The following is a 15,363-nucleotide window of genomic DNA, read 5'->3' on the forward strand; positions in this document are numbered from 1 at the left end:
GCAACATTCCAGCCTATTTCCTGGATCCAGATGGCTGAGAGTTTTGAGCTAGAATTTGCAGGTATCGAGATATTTTTCTGTTCAAGGGTATAAGAGGGGTTTTGAAATGTAAACATGTATTTAACTACATTTTAGTGGTCCTTTCTGCAGAATATGGGCCCATCATTTGTTCATGCAGAATGAGGTGGACATTGTGTTTCTTTGTTAAAGCACTTCTGACATAATTTTTTTTTTTTTTTTAGGAGAGGTAAATTTTGAAAGACAAATGGTATTATCTTTCTTAATTTTTCCAGACTTTTCCTTTGCATCCAGTTTAGGGCACAGATAGTGTCATGGTGTAATGCCTTTTGATTGGTGGTGGAAATGACTAAGTTTTATTTAGTAGGGGCATGCATAATGTAATCTTTTTCCTGAGCGTTCATGTGCAGATGCCTACACCATGTATGCTTTCTCCCAAGATGTCTTGCTGAATGAAGTAGAAACAGAGGCTGAAATCATGCGAGCACAGGCAGCAAAAACCTCATCAGATTGAGATTGAAAAAAACTGAAGAATTACCCATTGTAGATGTTGAAAGTCAACATTCCTCTTTGTTGCTGAGACTACTTGAGGATAAGTTATACAACTCTAAGGATAATGCCCTGCATTTCAAAGTGTTCATTGATAACATATATTGCCATGTCTAAGCTATAAAAGCTATTTAACCCTTTTATCTGCTTTGTGAAACTCCAATAAACAAACTCAGTGGAGGATAATTGTGTGTGAGAAGTTGTTTTAGGGTAGAACTCCAAACTGCCTGAGGAAGAAAGCTCAGAACTTTTCAGTTCTGAGTTATGTTTTAAAATACATTTTACATCTGAAAGAAGATAATGATTTATCTTCCAGTAGTATAGATTAACTCTTTGTTTTCCTCATATACATGTAACTTACCAAGGTATCAGTCTTTATCAACATATATTTATTAGAACTATATAAACTTCAAAGGGGTATTTTATTTTCTTGGTGCTTTGGGGAAGAATACTCCTTCAAAGCTGCTTTATGAAGTAAATAACTTCTACTGTCATACCTTTGCTTTATATTCTGTAGTTCCCTCCAGCCACCCCCCTTAGCTAGATGTCTCAATAAGGTTACCAATGTTGCCTCCACAATGCAAAACACTATTAACCATGTCAAATTCTAAATTCCTTGCTAAGACCAAACATTTATAAACATGACAGGAAGCAAATGTAATAAGAATCTTGTTCAAAGGATTGATTTTTAAATATTTTAAAAATTCTTAGTTGGAATTGTAGGTTTTCAGTATATCTTTGAAGACTATTGGCCTAAAACATATGTTACAATTATATTTGAATTGTTCATTTTTTTCCAGCAGCTGGCTGCATAACTTTTTAGTCATTTTTTATACTTTAAATCTTTAAAAATTGGTAATTATTAGTAGCAAAGAAATAAATACTAGCTGTCTTGAAACTCTCACCACCCATCTTAAATAATCTGTTTAGAAGTATGAGAGGTAGATATAAAGATATGGAATAGATACAAAGCCAGGTTGTGCCCAGAAAAACTTCTGTGGATATCAGCACAAAAAGCATTTTGATAAAAAATAATAGGCAAAACACAAATGGTTAATTTACTGCAAGATACTAAAGTTTTGTCAATTCTAAAATGAAACCAAGAACTGATGGCAGAAGGATATGTAATAGTAATTCTCTTATTTACAATTAGAAAAGTAGGTAAGAAATTATGATTTTGAACATTAATGTTTAATTTGAAATAAAATTCTTTACAAATATGAAAGACCTGGAGGAACATTGTCCATGGGGTCGCGATGGGTCGGACACGACTTCGCAATTAACAACAACAAATATAAACATGTAATTACTGAAATGTATAAACATTTATTGAAATTTGAAACTAGAAGAACAAGTAAGAGAATGTATGATAAAGGTGGACAAAGGTGTGGCAGGCCCCACTTTCCTGACCTTTCAGAAAGTTATGAAAATTTAACCCTGGCCTTGTTTGGAATACACAGAACAGCATGCAGCCTTAGGGCTGGTTAGCACCTGAAAGCCTTCCCTGCCTTTTAATTAATTTTTAACATTGATTTTTATTTATGCTTGCTTCTTACATTTTGTATACTGTTTCTGTGTTTTAATGTTTTATCTGTACACTGTCAGAGTGACTCTGTGAGGGAGATGGATAGTTTCAAAGTTTTTGGTTATAATATCCAGATGGAAGCTATTCACAACTTCACAATCCCTTTCCTAATCCATATCCATATTGAACCCAATCATCTATGATTAGAAGGTGTTTTTTTTTTTACCAAAATCTGAATTTATTACATTTTTATATCAAATCACATGCCAATTTAATCCTTGCCTCTAAATGTTTGCAGCAATCTACAGTCTCTTCAACTGAATCATCTAAAATTATATTATAAATAATATAATAAATAAATAAATTATATCAATTCATTGGAAGTTAAATTAAAAATACTATCCTTTGGAAATACTTTATTTAAAACTAGTTATTGTAAGACTTGTCTTTTCTTGAAACATTTTTTTATGCTTTTTATGCTTTATGAGGTATTAAAATACCTCATCGTGTGGACAGTTTGCTCAGGATGATTTTGAAAGTTATAAACAGTGTCTACTGAATCCCACATTATACATGTATTTGTTGCTACTTTAGATGAGTAAGCCAATTTAACTTTCCAAAAAAATTGTCTTGTAATGTTAGATTAACTGGTCTATATTTTCTTGTTCTCTTCTTATCCCCAAAAAGATAAGACATCTTTTTTAAAAAAGAGAAATGTCTGATTAGTGTCTTCTAGCACAGAGGTTGCACTTGGGATTACAGTATGTTAGGCTTGAAAACAGACTAAAATCAGCTTCTATAATTATCCAACTGCCCAACTATTAATTTTATTTCTTCTTTTAATGAGTTTAACATTAAATCAATATTGAAATTTCTTTAAGGATCCTAAAAATATATATATTTGCACCCATTATTGTTGTTTTACATTCTTTTTGTTGTTTAATTACCAAAAGGAAATATAGGCACTGCCTTACTTATGAACATTTGAGTTACAAACTTTTACAAACAAACCTGTCCATGACTCCAGCCTTGAAGATTCTAGAAAATAGGTTAGTTTATGGCATGCTATGAGCCTCCCATCAAGAAGGTGGCAGCACCCCACACCCTTGAGCAGGAGCGTGTTTGGTAGGCTCCACTGAGCCTTGACTGAGTGAAGCAGGGATGGGCATGAACATGCCTGAAACGGTCCAAACACCCCAGGAAAATTGCTGATGCATTAAAACGTTGTCTCAACCTGAATGCTGACACAGGAGTAGGCTCTATCAGAGAAGAAAAATTGACTTGTGCACATGCTTGGAGAGACTTACAGCATGAAAATGGGGTTGCACGAGAATGGGCCTTGGAGCTGGGAGTCTTCCACTCCTGGGAAGCTCCCACCAAATTTGCTCCTGCTTATTCCTATGGAGAATGAAATGGTGTGGGCTGCCTACCGTTGTTTGTATGGTCAAGACCAAACAATGTGCACCTCATCCTTTTGCTTATGGGTTGTGCTGGTTACCTTGCTGGCAGCTCTTCCCCAGTGAGGGTCCCAGTGATCTGTGGGATGACTGGCTTGCCCTTACCCCAGTGCTGAGGTCCGAGCAAGTCAGTGAACAGTGAGAGAAAGCTAAGATGCTCGCTGTTCCTTAAAGGGCATTAAGAGTTAGGGTTAGTTTGCAACTAGTCAGGTGAAGAAGAAATGTAACATAACATTTTTTAATATTGGATGAACTTATGAAAAAGGCACTTAGTAATAGCCTCTCGGAACACAATCTGTTCATAAGTAGGGGACTTACTTTTCTGTAATAGCTACCATGATATTATTCATTAAGGGATACTTGGCTATTTGGACTTAAAGATACTTTGCTTACCCTCAGCCTATTTAGGATTTATCAAAAACACACGGGATCACAATTCTATTTATGTAGAACAAAAGACAGGCAAGTCTCTTAAAACAGCCTTTTCAGATCAGATTTGAAGATTGATCCTCAAGATAGCTTAGGCTAGTAAGGTCAACCAAGGCATGACTAATATATAATTTCTACTGAAAATCTCCAGGGAATTAGTACAATGTTTAAATAAGATAATTCTATTATCACACATAATTAGTACTAGCATACTAATATTTTTCAGTTATTAGAAATACATTAGTCACATTTAATTTTTAACAGCCTTGCAAATCGTATTAAAATACTTCAGAGCATCAAAAGTAACAATATTTAATGAGGCTCAGAATATCTGAAAGCCCCCTTTCAAAGTAAAAGTGCTTCAGGAAGTGGGATTTCAGGGTAGGTATGGCAAATGAAAGATGGCTCTGCCAAAGCAGAGCCAAAGATCTTTGCCAAAGGAATTGGTAAGTTGATTCCTTGGAATTTCTCTGGATAAAGAGCATGCTACAGTTATTAAGTGAATCACTGCATTTATTAAATTAGTAACATGGTTGCTTCCCACTGACCTTGTTTGTCAAAAGGTTGCAGGTGATCATGTGACCCTAGAACACTACAACCCATCATAAATATGAGTCAGTTGTAAAGTGTCCAAATTTTGATCACATGACCATGGAGATGCTGCAACAGTCCTAAATGTGGAAAAGTGTGGGAAATGGTGATATGTCACTTTTTCCAGTGCCATTTTAACATCAAATAGTCACTAAACAAGGGGTTGTGAGTCAAGGACTACTTGTATGTTCAAAATATATTATTGAAGAAATATCAGATGTAGAACAAATGTTATTTGACAAGATAAGAGATGGTATCAAAAGAGAATGATTTAGAACAGTGGCCCCCAACCTTTTGGGCACCAGGAACTAGTTCCTGGAAAGAGGTTTTTTCAAGGACTGTGCACTGCCTGCATCCCACGCATGCGCCGATGGGGGCTTCCCTCATTTGCGTGGGCCTTTTCTGGCACACTACAGAGCCAGTCCCCAGACTTCACTGATTCTACAAAAGAAATTAGTTAAAGTTTGAAAATTAAAAGGGAAATACAAATGATAAACCAAGAGAATGAGATAATTTTTCCCAACTAGAGTTTCAGAAAAGGTGGGGTGGAATGTATCTATGAAGGGGAGGGGAAGGATTAAAGAAAAGCAGCAGATTCCTTACAAGGAGGGAACACCTTTGAAGAAGGGGGAGGGGCAAAACAAGAAACATCCATCACAGAGCTGAATTGTAGGAGGAGAAAATGATTTAGGATAGCCAGCCTTTAGAATCTCCCAAGATATATCCATCAGTTTAGGGTAGGTTTACTCTGGCAAAAATCTTCCTATACAGTGTAAGCAAATAAAAAATTGAACTTTGGCCGTTTTGTTTTGTGTTGCTTTGGGGCTAGGCCTGACAAAGTTTGAATATCTTGTGTGATGGGACAAAGAAGAAATGAAGAGAAATCAAATCCTACAATATTTAACAAACTAAAGATTAAGACTGTTAGAAGTAAAAGGAAGGAATATAAAGATGGATTTCTTTGAAACAATTAAAATAAGATACATTGTTATTTCTAGCTACCCTTTATGGATTTTCTGGTGAAACTGGGACAGAAAAGATAATGCTTTATGGAATAGATAACAGATTGATGACCTGGTTATATTTTTGCAAGATCCAAAAAATAATACAGAATATCTGATGAGAAAATTAAATGAGTTTGGAATCTTAGTGGGGTTTAAAATAAAGAGAAAACAACAATGCTTATTAGGAACATGACCTTTCAGGACTATGATATATTGATTTAAAAACCTGGTTTTAAGGATGAGAAAAAGGTGAAATATCTGGGGGTTATATTGACAAATAGAAACACAAAAATGTTTCAAAATAACTATGTGCCTCTTTGGAGGAATTTATTAAGATAGGATAAATTGCATTTATCATTGTTGGATAGAATTTCTGTAATTAAGATGAATGTTTTACCAAATATCTTTCAGATGTTACCAATACTTGCAACTGATATTCCTTTTAAACAATGGCAGAAAGATATTTCCAAGTTCATATGGCAAGGGGAAAAAAACAAGAATTAGACATAAACTTTTGCAAGATGCTAAGGAAAGAGGAGGTTTGGGTCTGATGGATTTGAAATTGTATTTTGATGTTGCTATTTGGTCTGGCTAAAAGAGTGGATAAACCTCCAAAATATGAGGTACTTGATTTAGAAGGTCATGAATTAAGATTTAGATGGCATGGTTACCAATAGGATGACAAAGTAAAGTAAATATTGATTTTAATAACCATTTTGTTAGGCATGCCACCCTAAGAGTTTGGAATAAATAAATAACAAGGCTTTCTGTAAAGTTGCCTCTGTGTGTGTTGCCCAGAGAGGCAGCATTTTTTTAAGAAAAGAAATGGTGGTGATTATATACTTAAGTCTAAGGAGGAGTTAGAATCAGAAGGAAATGATTGCAATTGGTTTACATATTTACAACTGAAACAAAGATTTAAAGCAGATAGAGTTATGGGTTTGATTTGTGAAAAACAAACTAGAAATCTTACTGTGTGGTAGTCATGAATATATTGTTGCTAAAGTTTACAAATTGTTATTGAATTTGAATTTGGAGAATGAACATGTAAAGCACTGCATGATTCAGTGGGCAAGAAATTTTGGATATAATGTCATGCTTGAACAATGAGAATATGTTGACGAAAGGTTTAAAATTTACATTAAATTATAACTTAAAAGAAAGTAGTTATAATATGTTGTATTGTTGGTATTTTAACACCAGATAAGTCGTCAAGAATGTATAAAGTTATTTCATATGAATGTTAGAAATGTAAAAGTAAAGAAGGGACCTTTTATCACTTTTGGTGGACATGTGACAAAGCAAAGAAATATTGGAGTAGGATTCACATCTTAATACAGAATATTGTAAAAGTGAATATGAAGATAAAACCAGGAACTTTTTTTGGGGGGGGGGGGTTCAATGGAAAAAGACTTTGGGAAAAAAATGAAATTTTGATGCTATATATGTTGATGGCAGCAAGATTACTTTATGCACAAAAATGGAAAGACGCTTTGATTCCCACAATGGATGAATGGCTGCAGGAGTTGATGGAGTTAGCAGAGATGGCTAAACTGACCGCTTTGATTAAAGACAAAAATACAACTACTTTTGTTTCTACTTGGAAGCCGCTCCTGGACTTTGTGCTTGAGGTGGAAAAAAATGAAACTTTGATTTTGGGTTTTACTGATTAGATTGTTGTTGTTGTTAATTGCGAAGTCGTGTCTGACCCCTCGCAACCCCATGGACAACGTTCCTCCAGGTCTTCCTGTCCTCTACCATCTTCTGGAGTCCATTTAAATTCACACCTACTGCTTCAGTGACTCCATCCAGCCATCTCAATCTCTGTCGTCCCCTTCTTCTATTGCCCTCAATCTTTCCCAGCATTAGGCCCTTCTCCAGTGAGTCCTTCCTTCTCATTAGGTGGCCAAAGTATTTGAGTTTCAACTTCAGGATCTGGCCTTCTAAAGAGCAGTCGGGGTTGATCTCTTCTAGGACTGACCGGTTTGAACGCCTTGCAGTCCAAGGGACTCGCAGGAGTCTTCTCCAGCACCATAGTTCAAAGGCCTCAATTCTTTTGCGCTCAGCCTTTCTTATGGTCCAACTTTCACAGCCATACATTGCAACTGGGAAAACCATGGCCTGGACTATAGGCACTTTTGTTGGCAGGGTGATGTCTCTGCTTTTTAGTATGCTGTCTAGATTTGCCATAGCTTTCCTCCCCAGGAGCAAGCGTCTTTTAATTTCTTGGCTGCAGTCCCCATCTGAGGTGATCTTGGAGCCCAGGAAAACAAAATTTGTCACTACCTTCATTTCTTCCCCATCTATTTGCCAGGAATTGAGAGGGCCGGATGCCATGATTTTGGTTTTCTTAATGTTGAGTTTCAAGCCAACTTTTGCACTCTCCTTCTTCACCCGCATCAAGAGGCTCTTTAGTTCCTCTTCACTTTCTGCCATTAGAGTGGTATCATCTGCATATCTTAGGTTGTTGATATTTCTCCCGGCAATCTTAATTCCAACTTTTGATTCATCTAGCCCTGCCTTTCTCATGATGTGCTCTGCATATAAGTTAAATAGGCAGGGCGATAGTATACAGCCTTGCCGGACTCCTTTTCCAATTTTGAACCAATCAGTGGTTCCGTGTCCAGTTCTCACTGTTGCTTCTTGACCCGCATATAGGTTTCTCAAGAGACAAATGAGATGGTCTGGTACTCCCATCTCTTTAAGAACTTGCCACAATTTGTTGTGATCCACACAATCAAAGGCTTTTGCATAGTCAATGAAGCAGAAGTAGATGTTTTTCTGGAACTCCCTAGCTTTCTCCATGATCCAGCGTATGTTGGCAATTTGATCTCTAGTTCCTCTGCCTCTTCGAAATCCTGCCTGTACTTCTGGTAGTTCTCGATCCACATACTGCTGGAGTCTAGCTTGTAGGATTTTAAGCATAACTTTACTAGCATGTGAAATGAGTGCAATGGTGCGATAGTTTGAACATTCTTTGGCATTGCCTTTCTTTGGAATTGGAATGTAAACTGACCTTTTCCAATCCTGTGGCCACTGTTGAGTTTTCCAAATTTGCTGGCAAATTGAGTGTAGCACTTTTACTGCATCGTCTTTTAAGATTTTGAATAGCTCAGCTGGAATACTGTCACCTCCACTAGCTTTGTTGTTGCTCAGATTTTCTAAGGCCCATTTCACTTCACATTCTAGGATGTCTGGTTCGAGGTCAGTGACCATCTCATTGTGGTTATCTGGGATGTTAAGCTCATTCTTGTATAGTTCTTCTGTGTAGTTTTGCCATCTCTTCTTAATCTCTTCTGCCTCATTTTGGTCCTTTATCGTGCCCATCTTTGCATGAAACGTTCCCTTCATATCTCCAATTTTCTTGAAGAGATCTCTGGTCCTCCCTATTCTGTTGTTGTCTTCTATTTCTTTGCACTGTTCATTTAAGAAGGCATTCTTATCTCTTCGAGCTACTCTCTGGAATTCTGCATTCAATTGGGTGTATCTTTCTCTTTAATAATAATAATAATAGTAAAGTTGGAAGGGACCTTGGAGGTCATCTAGTCCAACCCCCTGCTCGGGCAGGAAACCCTACACCATTTCGGACAAATGGCTGTCCAGTCTCTTCTTAAAAACTTCCAGTGTTGGAGCATTTACTGCTTCTGGAGGCAAGCTGTTCCACTGATTAATTGTTCTAACTGTCAGGAAGTTTCTCCTTAGTTCTAGGTTGCTTCTCTCCTTGATTAGTTTCCACCCATTGCTTCTTGTCCTGCCTTCAGGTGCTTTGGAGAATAGCTTAATTCCCTCTTTCTCCTTTGCCTTTCACTTCCCTTCTTTCCTCAGCTATTTGCAAAGCTTCCTCAGACAGCCATTTTGCTTTCTTGCATTTCTTTTTCTTTGGGATGGTTTTAGTTGCTACCTCTTGTACAATGTTGCGAACTTCCATCCATAGTTCTTCAGGCACTCTGTCTATCAGATCTAATTCCTTAAATCTATTTGTCACCTCTACTGTATATTCATCAGGAATATGATTTAGTTCATACCTGAGTGGCCTAGTGCTTTTCCCTACTTTTTTCAATTTAAGCCTAAATTTTGCAACGAGAAGCTCATGATCTGAGCCACAGTCAGCTCCTGGTCTTGTTTTTACTGACTGTATAGAGCTTCTCCATCTTTGGCTGCAGAGCACATAGTCAATCTGATTTCTATGTTGACCGTCTGGTGATGTCCATGTGTAGAGCCGTCTCTTGGGTTGTTGGAAAAGAGTGTTTGTTATGACCATCGTATTCTCTTGACAAAATTCTATCAGCCTGTGCCCTGCTTCATTTTGTACTCCAAGGCCAAACTTGCCTGTTATTCCAGTTATCTTTTGGCTTCCTACCTTAGCATTCCAATCCCCCATGATGATAAGAACATCATTTTTTGGTGTTAATTCTATAAGTGCTGTAGGGCTTCATAGAACCGGTCAATTTCATCCTCTTCAGCACCAGTGGTTGGGGCATAGATTTGGACAACTGTGATATTGAATGGTTTGCCTTGGATTCGAATTGAGATCATTCTGTCATTTTGAGGATTGTATCCCAGTATTGCTTTTCCTATTCTTTTATTGACTATGAAGGCTACTCCATTTCTTCTGAGGGATTCTTGCCCACAGTAGTATACCTGATGGTCATCTGAGTTAAATTCACCCATTCCTGTCCATTTTAGTTCGCTGATTCCTAAGATGTCGATGTTCAGTCTTGTCATCTCTTTTTTGACTACGTCTAGCTTGCCTTGATTCATGGATCTTACATTCCAGGTTCCTATGGAGAAAAAATCTTTACAGCATAGGACTTTCCTTTCACCACCAGATGCATCCATAGCTGAGCGTCCTTTCGGCTTTGGCCCAGTCACTTCATTCTTTCTGGCGCTACTAGTACTAGCCCTCTGCTCTTCCCCAGTAGCATATTGGACACCTTCCGACCTGAGGGGCTCATCTTCCAGCGTCATATATTTTTTCCTTTTAGTATTGTCCATGGGGTTTTCATGGCAAAGATACTGGAGTGGTTTGCCATTTCCTTCTCCAGTGGATCACATTTTGTCAGAACTCTCTGCTATAACCTGTCCGTCTTGGGTGGCCCTGCACGGCATAGCTTATAGCTTCATTGAGTTACGCAAGCCCCTTCGCCATGACAAGGCAGTAATCCATAAAGGGGACTGATTAGATAGGTTTGTTATTATAGAAATGGCTAATTTGCGTAAAAATACAAAGTTGAGATTTGATGTTATTTTGTTATTCTGCTGCACCAAAGGAAGTCAGAAATCAACACTTTTTCTTTCTTTTCCCTTTTCCCCACACTTTCCCCTGCCCTTTTCCCTCCCCTATCTTTCCTACCATTTTCTTTTGTATTTTTGCATCTTATAGTATTAATACACAAATAAATTTATTTGAAGAAAAGGAATAGATAACAGATGAAATATTGGATAAAGTGATAAATGTTTGTAACTTTAGTGAGGCTGAAGAGTTATTAAATTTTATACTTGTGATGGTTTGATATCACCTCTTTATATTTATCTTTTGTTCTTTTTCATTTTTCTTTTTTTTACACTTTTTATTCCTTTTCTCTATTCTCTTTAAGTTTAGATATATTTTACTATTGTAATCGATATTTTTAATAAAAAATATATAAGGGTGACTTCAGAAAATAGAAAAACTTGACATATAATATTTAGTATTTAGATGAGCCTGTACTTTCCCCCCCCTTGTAAACAAATCACTAGCCTACAAGGACAGATCATTTACCTAGGGTCTGTAATCCGTGCTCTTCGGGCAGAAATTAGGTGTCCAGTTCAGCCCCTCTACTCTAGTAAGCCTCCCTGCTATCAGCCCCCTTTACCACAAAGATCCTGCAGGAAAAGGGCAGTGTGGACAACCGTGGGATCTGGCAGGGTGAGAGCTGTGAACCATAAACACAAAGCTTTCGCTGTGTCCCTGCACAACAGCTACAGTGCTCTTGCTGACCTTAATAGGGACATTAAGGAGACTGGTAAAGGTATTTGTGAAGATAACTCAAATAAGCAGGGGATTGTGGTCCGAGATGAAGAACTAGATTTTGACAGGGAGAAGTGTGAATCAGGTATTGCACATCAGTCATGCAAGAATAGAAAGGCTCCCAAAAAGAGAAGCTACCTTCTGGTAGGTGATTCAATTATAAGGGATGTAAATTTAGGAAAGGACACAGAGGCTTTGAAAGAGGTCAGGTGTCTTCCAGGTGCTACTGCCAGTAGGGACAAGAAGCGTATTTCTAAAATAATCAAGAATGGCAGCAAGGACTGTGATGTGGAGGCTATTGTACATCTTGGCACTAATGATCTGTCCCAAAAAGATGTACTCTCTGTGCAGAATGATTTCCAGAGCTTGGGGAAGGAACTTAGCAGAATAGGCTGTAGGCTTACTTTCTCAGAGGTTTTACCAGTGTATAAGGAGCAAAACGGAAAAGGCCAGCGCATAGCACAATTCAATATGTGGCTAAAGGAGTGGTGTAAAGGGGAAGGCTTTGGATATATTAGTCACGATGTCAGTAGCTGGTCCAATCAAAAGATGTACAAAAGAGATGGTTTGCATCCATCAAAAAAAGGGACTGAGTTACTCGGCTATAAATTCACAGATTTTCTGGAGGGAAATTTAAACTAAACAGCGGGGACAGGGAGTTAATTGATACGGAACAACCCTGTCCCCGGCAATTTAAAAACTATAGGGCTATCAGTGCATGTAGCATAGATGTGTGTGTGGACAAGAATACCAACCTTGCTACCAATCAAAATGAAGCCTCTAATAGCGAGTGCCACATAAAGTGCACTAACCAAATAGGTGGTAAGACAATAGGGGAACTCAGGCACCACACAGGTTATGTAGAAAGGAAACACAGGGCCACCCACAAAGGACTCAAATGTTTATACACCAATGCACAGAGTATGAACAGCAAACAGGGTGAACTAGAAATTCAGGTTAATGAGGGCAGATACGATATTGTTGCCATTACGGAAACATGGTGGGATGAAACTCACACATGGAACACACAGCTAGAGGGATTTAAATTATTTAAAAGAAACAGACCAAATAAAAGAGGAGGTGGAGTTGCTCTCTATATAAGAAATAACTACATCTCCACAGAAATAGAGTACAACAATGATAAAAACTCTCTTGAATGCATTTGGGTCAATATAAAAGGGGGGGGGAAATGACATTGCCATAGGTGTATACTACAGACCACCCAACCAAACAGAGGAAATAGATGAACTTTTTGCTAGTCAGCTAACTAAGGTATGTAGGAAGCACATCACAATAGTAATGGGGGACTTTAACTACCCTGACATCAACTGGGAGACAAACTCCGCACCAAGTGGAAGATCAAACAGGTTCCTGGCAAACCTAGCAGACAACTTTGTCTCCCAAAAAGTAGAGAAGGGAACTAGGGGATTAGCCATTTTGGATCTAATTCTCACTAACAGAGATGAAATGATAGACGGTGTTGAAGCCATAGGAACCCTGGGAGGAAGTGATCATGCAATATTAGAATTCAACATTATAGAAGCACAACCAATAGAACACAGTCAAACTAGAGTCTTGGACTTCAAGAGAGCTAATTTCAATAAACTTAGAGAGGGCTTGGGAAGGATTCCATGGATGAGAATCCTCAAGGGGAAAACAACTCAAGAAGCTTGGGAAATTTTGAAAAATGAGATAATAAAAGCACAGTCTAGCACAATACCAACAAAGAGGAAAAATAACAGCTCTCAAAAGAAACCAGCATGGCTGCATAAAGAACTCTCTGACAAATTGAAAGATAAAAAGGACAAGTACAGAAAGTGGAAAGAGGGGAACATAACTAAGTCAGAATATCAGCAAATAGCCCGAGCCTGCAAAGATGAAGTGAAGAAAGCCAAGGCTCAAAATGAACTAAGGCTTGCGACCAAAGTCAAAAATAACAAAAAAAGCTTCTTTCAACATGTAAAAAACAAGAAAAAAGTGAAGGAAATGATTGGTCCATTAGTGGGTGGAAGTGGCAAGAAGGTGACAAGCAACAGGGAGAAAGCAGAACTATTTAACTCATTTTTTGCATCTGTCTTTACACAAAGGGAAAAAACAGACCAACCTATCAAAAATAGTGCCATAAAAAACAAAACAGAAACACAAGTTAAGATAGGCAAGAAAATGGTTAGGGAGCACCTGTCCAGCCTAGATGAGTTCAAATCGCCAGGACCAGATGGATTACACCCCAGAGTTCTCAAGGAACTGGCAGATGTGATATCGGAGCCACTGAACTATATTTTTCAAAGATCCTGGAACACAGGGGAACTACCAGAGGACTGGAAAAGAGCTGATGTAGTTCCCATCCTCAAAAAAGGAAAAAAAATGGATCCAGGAAATTACAGACCTATCAGCCTGACCTCAATACCTGGGAAGATCCTGGAAAAGATAATCAAACAACGAATCAACGAACACCTAGAGGCAAACAAAGTCATTACTAAAAGCCAACATGGGTTTGTCAAAAATAGATCATGCCAGACAAATCTTATTGCATTCTTTGACCAAGTGACAAAATTAGTGGATCAGAGGAATGCTGTGGACATAATTTACTTGGACTTCAGTAAGGCATTTGATAAAGTAGATCACAACCTACTACTTGACAAGATAGAAAAATGTGGGGTAGACAGAACCACCACCAGATGGATCCGTAGCTGGCTGACCGGCCGTACTCAGCGAGTGGTCCTCAATGGAACTGCATCTATATGGAGGGAAGTGTGTAGTGGGGTGCCCCAGGGCTCTGTTCTGGGCCCAGTACTCTTCAACATCTTCATCAACGATTTGGATGAAGGGATAGATGGGGAACTCATCAAATTTGCAGATGACACCAAGCTGGCAGGAATAGCCAACACTCCAGAAGACAGGCTTCAGGTACAGAAGGATCTGGACAGACTTGAACACTGGGCACTAACTAACAAAATGAAATTCAATGGTGAAAAAAGCAAGGTTCTACATTTAGGCAAGAAAAACCAAATGCACAAGTACAGCATAGGTGGCACCATGCTCAATAGTAGTAACTGTGAGAGGGACCTCGGAGTCCTAGTAGACAATCAGTTAAATATGAGCCAGCAGTGTGCGGCAGCTGCCAAAAAGGCCAACACAGTACTAGGCTGCATTAACAGAGGGATAGAATCAAGATCACGCGAAGTATTAATACCACTCTTCAATGCCTTGGTAAGGCCACACTTGGAATACTGCATCCAGTTTTGGTCACCACGATGTAAAAAAGATGTTGAGACTCTAGAAAGAGTACAGAGAAGAGCAACAAAGATGATTAGGGGACTGGAGGCTAAAACATATAAGGAACGGTTGCTAGAATTGGGTATGTCTAGTTTAACGAAGAGAAGGACAAGGGGGGACATGATAGCAGTATTCCAATATCTCAGGGGCTGCCATAAAGAAGAGGGAATTAAGCTATTTTCCAAAGCACCTGAAGGCAGGACAAGAAGCAACGGGTGGAAACTAATCAAGGAGAGAAGCAACCTAGAACTAAGGAGAAACTTCCTGACAGTGAGAACAATTAATCAGTGGAACAGCTTGCCTCCAGAAGCAGTAAATGCTCCAACACTGGAAGTTTTTAAGAAGAGACTGGACAGCCATTTGTCCGAAATGGTGTAGGGTTTCCTGCCCGAGCAGGGGGTTGGACTAGATGACCTCCAAGGTCCCTTCCAACTTTACTATTATTATTATTATTATTATTAAATGGCAAAAAATCAAAAATTCTTATTTCACAAATCCCTAGCC

Source organism: Crotalus tigris, unplaced genomic scaffold, assembly GCF_016545835.1.
Source record: "Crotalus tigris isolate CLP2741 ecotype Arizona unplaced genomic scaffold, ASM1654583v1 scf7180000024364.846960, whole genome shotgun sequence".
In the NCBI taxonomy this organism is placed as follows: domain Eukaryota; kingdom Metazoa; phylum Chordata; class Lepidosauria; order Squamata; family Viperidae; genus Crotalus; species Crotalus tigris.